Here is an 11,064-nt window from a genome sequence, read left to right as displayed (position 1 = left end):
CTTCCATTGCTGGTGGGATTGCAAGCTTGTACAACCACTCTGGAAATCAGTCCAGCAGTACCACTCCTGGGCATATATCCAGAATATGTTCCAACATGTAATAAGGACACATGCTCCACTATGTTCACAGCAGCCTTATTTATAATAGCCAGAAGCTGGAAAGAACCCAGATGTCCCTCAACAAAGGAATGGATACACAAAATGTGTACATTTACACAATGGAGTACTACTCAGCTATTAAAAACAATGAATTTATGAAATTCTTAGGCCAATGGATGGATCTGGAGGATATCAACCTGAGTGAGGTAACCCAATCACAAAGGAACACACATGTTATATATTCACTGATAAGTGCATATTAGCCAAGAAACTTAGAATACCCAAGATACACTGCAAAACACATGAAACTCAAGAAGAAAGAAGACCAAAGTGTGGATACTTCTCTCCTTCTTAGAATGGGGNACAAAATATCCATGGAAGGAGTTACAGAGACAAAGTTTGGAGCTGAGACAGAAGCAAGGACCAGCCACAGACTGCCCCACCCGGGGATCCATCCCATAAACAACCACCAAATGCAGACACTATTGCATATGCCAACAAGATATTGCTGACAGGACCCTGATATAGCTGTCTCCAGTGAGGCTATGCCAGTGCCTGGCAAATACAGAAGTGGATGCTCACAGTCATCTATTGGATGGAACACAGGGCCCCCAATGAAGGAGCTAGAGAAAGTACCCAAGGAGCTGAAGGGGTCTGCAACCCCCCAGAGCTCATGTCTCTAGCTGCAGAGGATGACCTAGTCGACCATCAATTGGAGAAGAGGCCCTAGTCTTGCGAAGATTATATGACCCAGTACAGGGGAATGCCAGGGCCAGGAAGTAGGAGTGGGTGAGTTGGGGAGCCGGGCAGGGTGGGGGTGGGTATAGCGGACTTTTGGAGAGGAAACTTGGAAAGGGGATAGCATTTGAAATGTAAATGAAGACAATATCTAACAAAAAAATTTAAAAAGAAAAAAAAATAGCGTTCAAGGACAGATGGTTGCAGTCCTGGGAAACACAGGGTACATGAAGTAGGAAACGGAGTGGCCCCAGTAGCAGCAGGGTCACTGGGGAAAAGAAATCTGGTACCCTGTGGGTGAAAGCTGTCTTGAGAATAAGGCTACCTCATAGGAGCTGTCTGTCATCTGCTACCATAGTAACAGGTGCCACTGGTATTCTGCACTCAGTATATGAGGTTATAAAGAATACAGCATAATCCCAGAAGCCTACAGCTGCTCTTTGTAGCCAGCAGGCCAGTCGGCTTCTTATCGGTCCTCCCAACCCAGGCTTATTCATTTGAAAGTCGATTTGGTGAGGAGAAGACTGGGGCCAGAGCTCCTTCCTTACACCCATTCCATCCACTTGGGCTACTAGCCTGTGCCTCACAAAGTCTTCTTAAGAGCACCCCAGGCTCATAGACAGTAACTTCATGTCTTATAGGGAAAACAAGAAAACCTAACATGGCAGAAGTGGCCGGCAGCACTTGCCTTTTTTCTTCCCTCCCCTTTGTCTCCCAGCTCCCACTCCAGGCTGAGATGGAAGCTCAGGAGCAGAGATGACACACAGCGGTTCGCGGTCTTTGGAGGAATCCTGGCTGCCCTGACACTTGAACAGTAAAGCTAGCTGCCCTTGACAGCTGAGTCTTCTCAGGAAGTTGCTCTGAGAAAGGGGCTGAAGTCCAAAGTGGCCAGAGGGATGCTTTGGGTCAAATTCAGCTAGGCTGAGACTTCCACCTAGAGCTCAGCCCCTCATGTACCCTACTAAGCTAAACCGTTCTCTCATTCTGGGCTTGGCTTTTATGATAGAAAGCTTTATGACACACATCTATGTATTTCCATATTTCTGATCAATGCCTGGCACATAGGAAAATAGGAACTTTTTGGTTAATAAAGATGACAAGGGAGATTAATCCAGAAGAATCTGTGCCAACGTCCAGGGTTAGAGGGATGCAGAAGGATAAAGAATATAAAGATACCCACCCCCAACACACACACAGACACACTTGCACACACACCTGCACTCACACATGTACTCACATACCCATACACACACACACACACACACACACACACACACACACACACACACACACACATGACCATACACCCAGGCCTGGTTTACAGTGTTGTATGTGGGCAGAAGAACTTACAGCAAGCAATACTGGGTTTGTGGGAGTCACCCATTCATGCCCTGAACCTGTTGCTCTCAAAAATCTGGTCTACTGTGAGTAGGAAGCAAAGAGTAGCAGATAGTCCATATTTTACCTATGGTTCTCTTTGAACCTGAAGGAGATGAGATATGGGGAAGTCGGTCTGAGCCCATTTCCCATGGAAGAAGACAGACTCCCAACACTGTCAGGTCTATCCTGACCCAGCATGTCTCTCTGCCCAGTGGAAGACTTCAAACAGGGACAGATGCAAGTTCATGTTGGGCTATGTTATCACAGGCTCCTGTGCTTGAACAGTTGTTGTCAACTGATGGATCAGTTTTAGAGGGTAAAGCCTGGTTGGCAGATATAGGCTAAACGGGTCAGGTCTTGAGAATTATAGCCCAGGCCCTTTCTGGCCTGAGCACCCAGGATTTTGAAGAGTGCCATTTGCCAAAGCCACTTGCTTTCCTGTCCACGCATCAAGCTTTCCTGTCCTGACGGACTATGACCCCCAACAGCACACCGGTGAGTAATGGGACTCGCCATGAGTCGAAGCTGGTGATCTCATTTCTAGATAGTTCCCTGGATCTTCTACAGCTAGCAGGTCTTTTCAGGGCTCCTCAGACCCAAGGTCTTGGGATGCTTCTGAGTTTCCTAGCTGCCCTGATCATAATCTGTAGCTTGTGAACAGAAACACGATCTATTGAATGGGAATGCTTGCTTCAGATTCACCAAGTTGCACCTTAACATGCAAGTTAGGGCTGAAAAATCTGAGTGTGTTAAGCAAGTTCATGGCCCATGGAAATATGGTGATGTGAAAGTCAGAATGTTATGAGGATAGGTTTATCCATCTATGAATATCTAGTTTCACTACTGACAGAGAAGAAGCAAGCCTGTGGGTGTGGGTGCATGTTCTGCAGGACCACTCTCATCCTCAAAGCTACATATCTCTGAGGATTGCAGAGTACCTATCCCTGACCCAAGCTGGCAGGTCTTCTGGAAACAACAGCCACACACCCTAGAGAATTAGCAAGGATTTTGCAACATTTTTTTTTCCAGAAGCAGTTAGTACATGCAAATTGACAAACACATCTGTTCATGGGCACAAAGATTTAATGAACACTGGTTTGAAGAGGCAGAGGTGGGCATCATTACATCATTGCCTGGCTCTGTCCTTATATCATTTTTCTGGCTCTGAGATTTAAGATATGAAAGGGCAACACAACAGGAGGGAACCCCCCCCTCCCAAACCAAAAGCACTCTCAGAGGCAGGAGACTAAAGAAACCAACCTCATTTCTCTGTGAGACTGCTGCCTGCATGTGACCCCAGGAACCAGCCATTCCACTAGAGATGTGCGATATCCAGCCTCAGGGCTATGGAGACAAAGAGGGGAAGCCAGGAGAGTGGCCTTCCGAAGGGGCTCCAGTGACAGCCATGGGGACAGCTCACAAAGACCACAGTATCTGGGCTGTCCCACTGAGACAGTCCATTGGAGACCACCTTTGCTGCCTCCCTTCTAGGACTTTGGTTGATAAAGTGAGTGAGATAAAATGATGGGACAAATTATATGGGAACCTTTACGATGGCTCAAGTTTAGGCTCCCTAGGATCATCAGGAAAAGAGGTGTATCTGCTCGCTCTCCAAACTCAACCCTCCCCCTCCCCCCTCTACTGTGAAGTTTGACTTGGAGTCCTCTCAGGAACTCCTCCCACGTAAACCCTTAGGGAGGTGGTGCAGTATGTGGGTCAGGAACACCCAGAAGCAAGTTGCTGCTGCTAGAGTTGGCTGAGTGGCCTCTGACAGGAGAAGCCGCTATGTCCAGCTTCCAGCCCAGGCTCGATTTCTAGGGCCTCACTCTGCCTGACTCAATTCTTTGCACAGTACCCTTCTGCCTGCCCTGAGTCCTCACCACAGGGTATACCTCAAGAGTTCTCCAGATGCTCTGGGGATGATCCCAGAGTCTTCATCAACACCTGAGAGCAACCCAGACTCATCCTCAGAGTGCAGTCCCAACATGGTGTAGCCTTAATGCTTACATTGTACCTGAAATTCGAAATGTATTTAGGATACCAAAATGTAATTGGAGTCTGGGGCCATTGATTCCAGAGAGATTTACCAAGTTACAGAATGCCAAGGCTCCCCTCCATCTCTGTTCCTTGGAAATCAGGTTTTCAATTGCCCACACAACCGTTTCTGTCCTTCATCTGCTGGACCTTGTATGACCTCTCATTAACCTAAGCTCTCCCAACACACTCCTCCACGGGTTCTCAGCACAGCCTCAGATGGCCTTCCCCGAGGTCCATTCTGCATCTCCTCAGCGGGCCTGTGGATTAGTGCCAGTTATCACACTGTTAGCTTTCAGTGTGGTTGCAGAGTTACCTTATATGGATTTGTTTTCCTATGGCAGGCTTGTTCCATCTGATTGGCTTACAGCTTGCATGGTGTCTTTAGAAGGTATGAACAACAGACCCAGCACAGTGGCTATAGCTGAGCTCACAAGAGCCACGTTTTCTTTGGTTTCCGTTTTAACATTTATTTGGTAATTTTCTTTTTGCACTGTCTCATGGCTTGTGTGTTACAGCGTACATGGAGAGGTCAGAGGATACTTGTGGAAGTTGGTTCTCTCCGTCCACCAAGTGGATCTAGGGACCAAACTTAGGTTCTCAGAATTTTCAGCAGTCCTCTTTAGCCACCAAGTCATCTCGCCAACCCAATAACCATTTTAAAATATAATTGTCATCTAAATGCCTGTGGCTTCTTCCTCCCAGAGGACACATGAGTACTAAGGCCCACTCAGGCAGCATGGGCTTCAGCACAGTCCTGTGATTTGCTGTTTTATAACAACAGTTTACTTCACATAAGCCCAGAGTTATTGATGGATTCCTTTCATTTCTAACCATTTCGTCATATTATGAAAACATCAATCAGAAGACGGGAAACATTCAAAGGAGTATTTACAATTGTTTATGAATTAAAATTATATTTAAATTTTAAGTTTTTCTTGACTGAAAGGAAGCAGGCTTCCTGGCCCTACCTACTGCTCTGCAGAGATTCCCCAATGGCACTTAGGAATCGCAAGGCAATGTTCAACAGCCCATATACTCCTCAACTGAGGAACCCTGACATAATCACCGTAATTCAGAGTTATCTGTTTAGACTTGCAAGTTAAACAAGTGTGTGTCACTCTTTGATAAATGGCTTCACGAAAGTGTTCTGACGGGTAGCCATCTGTGTCACATCTGGAGCCACCAGAGATAGAGCAGAAGCCCCGCCTCTAAGACCTATCACTCTGGGACCCTGAAGAGAACAGTGCAGGCAAGGCGTCTTGAAGCCATCACCCCAGTTGCTACAAAGACTCTGTTTGGACCACATCCTACACGTTTGCCACCTTCCTGAAGCCTGCCTGTGCACCTGTTCCAAGTGTGATGCCTTCAACTGCAACTAACACAGGTTCCTCCCAGAGCTCGGCCACTAGACATGTGGGTTGGGAGGAGATACAGCACTTGAAATGATGCTATAGCTGCATTGAAGATGGAAAAGCAAGTCTGGTAGGTGGTCTGACCGCTGTGCTCACTTAGTTAAAGGATGGATGCTGGTCGGGCCATCCCTTGTCATTTCTGGTGGAGGGTCTATTTTGGAGAGATGCAAAAACAGAACTGAAACTGTAAATGCATCCCAGAGGAAGGGAGGATTGGCCCACAGACAAGAGGCAGTGGGGAAGATGTGGGTGTCCCAAAGTGGACTTTCCTCTGCAGATTGCAGGGCTCTGGCCATCCAGCACATGGGCTAAAAGCAAATGTGGTGGCGGAGCTTCTACTTTGCTAGGAAAGTCTCCTTCGGGGAGTTTTGGGAAACCCCCGACAAAACTGAGCTTCTCAAAATGCCCTCAAATGTCTTCACAAAGTCTTGGCCTAGAGGGCTGCAATTTAGTCTTGGAACCACAGCTCTAAGCACTGCCTGTAACTTTCTAAGATTAGAAGAATAGTTCCCAAAGAATAGAGCTCCCCAGTAAGGCACTGTTGTTCCCAGTCGTTTTGAAACTGGTTAAGAATTTTAAAAGAACCTGGGTGAAATGTTCTGCAAGTACCTGTTAGGTCTGTCTGCTCTCTGATGTCACTTAACCCTATTATTTCCTTTTTGGTAGGGAGGGGTGTCTGGATGACCTGTCTGCTGGCATGTGGTGACATCACCTACTGTTTCTGGGTTGTGGCTGATCTGAAGCTCTATGACTAATAGTGTTTGTTTCAAGTATTTGTACCATGATGAATGTACCCAAGTTCAGGCTTATGTAATGTTCTTTTTTTTTTTTTTTTTTTTTTTTTATAAAGAAAGGCACTTTAATTTTCATGTACATGAGCTGACACATTAAACATTGTTACTACAATGTAAAAAAAAAATAACAAATTCAGAGTACAAACAACTAGTCCCTAAATTTGCATGTTAATTAAATACACTGGCATCTTTGAAACCAAATAATGTATTAATAGCATAATATTCTCACTGGTGTTTAAAAGAAGCCAGATTTTTTTTAAGGGTACTAAATACAAATTAAAAGAATATGTAGAAATAGGTCTTTTAGGCTTTATTTCAGCAAACTGAATTAACGTAACAAATTCAAACATTTGTATTTATACCCTATAAATGTGATGAATTTAGAAGTTATTTAAGATTCTCTGATAAATGTTTCATCTCTATTAAATAAGAAGCAAATTTAGTTATCAACTAGTATACAATGAATATCACAAAAATCTGTTTTCTATGTAATGTTCTTAGTGGGCTGCTTTCTTCTTTATTTCTTCTGATTAGTTTTGGCTTCTATCTCTCAGGTATTACAGTAGCCAATATTAGCCTGTTTCCTGGGCATTTGTTTGCAACATTTTCCCATACTTTTACTCTAAGGTATGGCCTGTCCTTGAAGGTGAAGTTTATTTCTTGTAAGCAACAACAAAGACAACAGGGTCTGTTGCCAGAATTTTTTGGATGAGGAATTGAGGTCATTAATTTTTGAGGTCATTACTAACAGGCATGTGTTCCCTATGGTCCTTTACTGATTGTATGACATTTGCTTTCTCAGGCTGGCTTCACCTAACAACTACTGTTTCTCCTTCACTGTTAGCCTCGTGGGCATATGCTCATCCTTCTGTCTAGAACTAGGTATTCCTTCCAGGATTCTTTGTGGGACTGACATGGCAGTCATACATTCTTTATTGTGGGATGTTTTTCCTTTCTCCTTCATTTATGATGGATAGTTTTGCATGGCAGAGCAAGTTGACTGGGTTGGCATCTATGGTCTTGCAGAACTTGAAGTACATTGTTCTGAGGCCTCTTGGCTTTTAAAGTTTCTTTTGAGAAGTTGGCTCTAGCACATTCAGCCTTAAATAGGATATGTGTATCACACGCTCTGAGACCCAGGTAACATCCTGGGAGAGAAAACAGAAAGAGAACATGGGTTGTGGGTGGGAGAAGGGCTGTGTGCTGTCTTCTAAGCATGATGCAGCCATTTTGATCATGAACAGACTACAGTTGCCTACTCCAGGCCTACATGAGCAGACATGACATGTGGGGGGGGGGCACAGTGGGCCCACCCTCTCTGCTGAATCGTTAGCTACTGATAGATTCAGGAGAGAGGCTGAGTCCTCATGGTCAGTTGTGGGCCCAATAAGTAGCCCACTACCTCCACTGGCTAACTCCAGACCCACTGTCATACGGATGGTCCTGGTTAAACTTAGAAGGTCACAGACAAAACAAAGGCATGAACCTGAGAACGAGGCTTACAGAGAAGGAGCTGACAGAAGTAGGAGAATAAGAGACTGTGGAGCCAAGATGAATCAGAATGCTGTGTGTGTGTGTGTGTGTGTGTGTGTGTCTCTCTCTCTGTGTGTGTGTCTCTGTGTGTGTGCCTTTCTAAAAAGACCACAGTGGTGAAGAAACACATCCCCTCCAGGCTGACAGGGAACATGGTGGAATGCAGCACAGCTTGTAGCCCAAGAGCTCATTTGACTCTAGTCAGCACATCTCTCTGCTCTGCTCCAGGAGAAAGTCTTCACTGACAGACACTGAGTCATGCTGTGTCACCCGCTACTAGGCTGTCACTGTCTCAGCCCGTGAAGTACCAGGCATCCTATGGCCAGAATGACAAGCCCTTGGATATAACAGTAACTATGGCCTTAGAAATATCTGAACTCGCCTATCCAAGAGGGGAAGGTGTGAATATCTCCAAATGCCTGAGATTCTGCTGGGCCCTACACTCTGGGAGTGGGGGGGGGGGTGTCACATTAGTGTAAGAGGCAGAGAACTACTGCTCAGAAACCTGGAAGAATGTGCCCTACAACTTCCCCCAAGGAACCCCAAGGGACAAGATCATAGGAAAGTTGACTGCCTACTGATTTTCAAGCTGGCAGGGTACAGGAAAGCAGGGACGAGCTGTTCACATTAGAGTAGAGGCTAAGAAGAGTGGGGATGTGGAAGAAAGGGGAGCAGGAGCCTGGGAGGGGAGGGCAGGCCCTTGGAAGCAGGTTGATCTTTAGCGACTTGAATGCTCCTACACTGTCCCCCTGCTGTGTGACTCTGAGGGTTGCTCTGTGGGAGCTCTCTCTGTTGGTCCTGCTCCTCAGGCTTCTTGGCTGGCGGCTCTGTTCTTTTGTGCACTTGCTGGGTTGGTGTCTTAGTCAGGGTTTCTATTCCTGCACAAACATCATGACCAAGAAGCAAGTTGGGGAGGAAAGGGTTTATTCAGCTTACACTTCCATACTGCTGTTAATCACCAAAGGATGCAGGACTGGAACTCAAGCAGGTCAGAAAGCAGGAGCTGATGCAGAGGCCATGGAGGGATGTTCTTTACTGACTTGCTTCCCCTGGCTTGCTCAGTCCACTCTCTTATAGAACCCAAGACTACCAGCCCAGAGATGGCACCACCCACAAGGGAACCTCCCCCCTTGATCACTAATTGAGAAAATGCCTTACAGCTGGATCTCGTGGAGGCATTTCCCCAACTGAAGCTCCTTTCTCTGTGATAACTCCAGCTGTGTCAAGTTGACACAAAACTATCCAGTACAGTTGGTCTTGAGAGGCAAACTGGGAGATACCTACACATCTCCAGCTATGGCCCCACAATGTGCCAACTCTAGGGGATGGGGGAAGCCTCAGTGGGACAGTAAGCAGAACCTAGACACTTGGGTTCCCTCTGTCATGCCTGGCCTTGTGGATACCATTACATTGAGAGAAGGAAGCCTCCGATAGAAAGCCCCATGATTAGTTACTGTCATCCTGAAAAAAAAAAGAAAAAAACTTGCTCACAAAACAGGAGAACTAAGGAAGAGAACCTGGAACACTACCAAGTAGCTCATTTGTGAACATGGCCATGGGAGCTGGTAGATGAACCCTGCATCTCCCTAAGCCCCACTGCACTGGCACGCCTTCACTGAACCCAGCTCTCCATGTCCTCTTGAAGACGTTCATACCTTTCAAAATTGTATGTCTTTTCAAACCAGAGGACAGCCACGAAGAGGGTACCACACCAGGACTGTTTCCTGATTGAAGACAATACAGAGCAGGCGGATTCAGGCAGAGCTCGGTTCATCAAGCAGGGTCAAGGCTGGTAAGTGGTTCCCCAGGCGGCTCCAGCTGCTGCTTGCCTTTGTTGGCAACTCCTCCAGGAACACACAGATCGCTCTGATGACAGATTAGACTTGGCTGCTCAGGGACAATGCTGTGTAACAAAGACAGCAGCCAGATGGTCCTCAAGAAGTGGCATTTGATACTTGGCCCTTCAGAGATAGGGTCTACTGATACTGACAGGCGAGCAAAGCTGTACTGTGGGGCCCAAGGAGCCCATCCTGCTGAGGATATAGACATTTCAGATGAGGTACAGGCCCCAGGAGGTCAGGTAGTCACGTTACATAATCACACTGGTAGAGGTGAATCGCCTAGTCTTAAGCCATGCCAACTTCAGAGAGTTTTGAATGGAGGGGTTTAAGCTGGCCTCAAAGTTCTGGCAATCCTCCTGCCTTTGCCTCCTCAAGTTTAGGTCTAATTGAACTGCTTCTTCACTGACAGCCTTTGAAAGGAAGCAAATGGGAAAAGAGGCTAGTTTCCAGCTCTTTAAAACAAAATGTAAATTCACAAGTAAAGAGGTGCCTGGGGACAATAACCAGCGATGGCAGCACCTGAGGACTTGAGGCCATCTGGCTCTCCATCTTAATGTCAGGAGCCTGGCAGGGGGCGTGGTTACAGAAGAATGTATGGCTGAGGGCTCTGCTGTGGGGAAGGGTTGGCATCTGAGGTAAAACCCCACATCCCACATTGAGGTGGTAATAGAATGCCAACTCTGTACAATCGCATGCACACACACACACAATAAAGTTTTAAAAATGAAAATAAAAAATTGGAAAAAAATGAAAATATACATAATATTTATGGAGATATATGTACATACCTGTGTGAAAAGTGATGCCTTTTTGTGGAGCAGAGCAACAAACTATAGGACCAGCAGCTCTTGGTTCTGGAGGTGGTTGTTTGTCTTTCTCTACTGCTAATGACTCAGTCAAGGCAACTGAAGTATAATGTACCCCACCCAGTCGCCATGATAATTCCCCAACAACCCCCACACAACAATGTGCCTTATCCAATCTCCATGATAGCTCCCCATCACACACATACACACACACACACACACACACACACACACGCCCAGAGAGAGAGAGAGAGAGAGAGAGAGAGAGAGAGAGAGANAGAGAGAGAGAGAGAGATGGAGAGACAGAGAGAGAGATGGAGAGACAGAGAGAGAGATGGAGAGACAGAGAGAGAGATGGAGAGACAGAGAAACATCAGCAGGTACTCAGTACATCTTCAACTATTTCTGCATTCAAGGCCTCACC

Source organism: Mus pahari, chromosome 21 (assembly GCF_900095145.1).
Source record: "Mus pahari chromosome 21, PAHARI_EIJ_v1.1, whole genome shotgun sequence".
In the NCBI taxonomy this organism is placed as follows: domain Eukaryota; kingdom Metazoa; phylum Chordata; class Mammalia; order Rodentia; family Muridae; genus Mus; species Mus pahari.
This window is presented reverse-complemented; position numbering follows the sequence as displayed.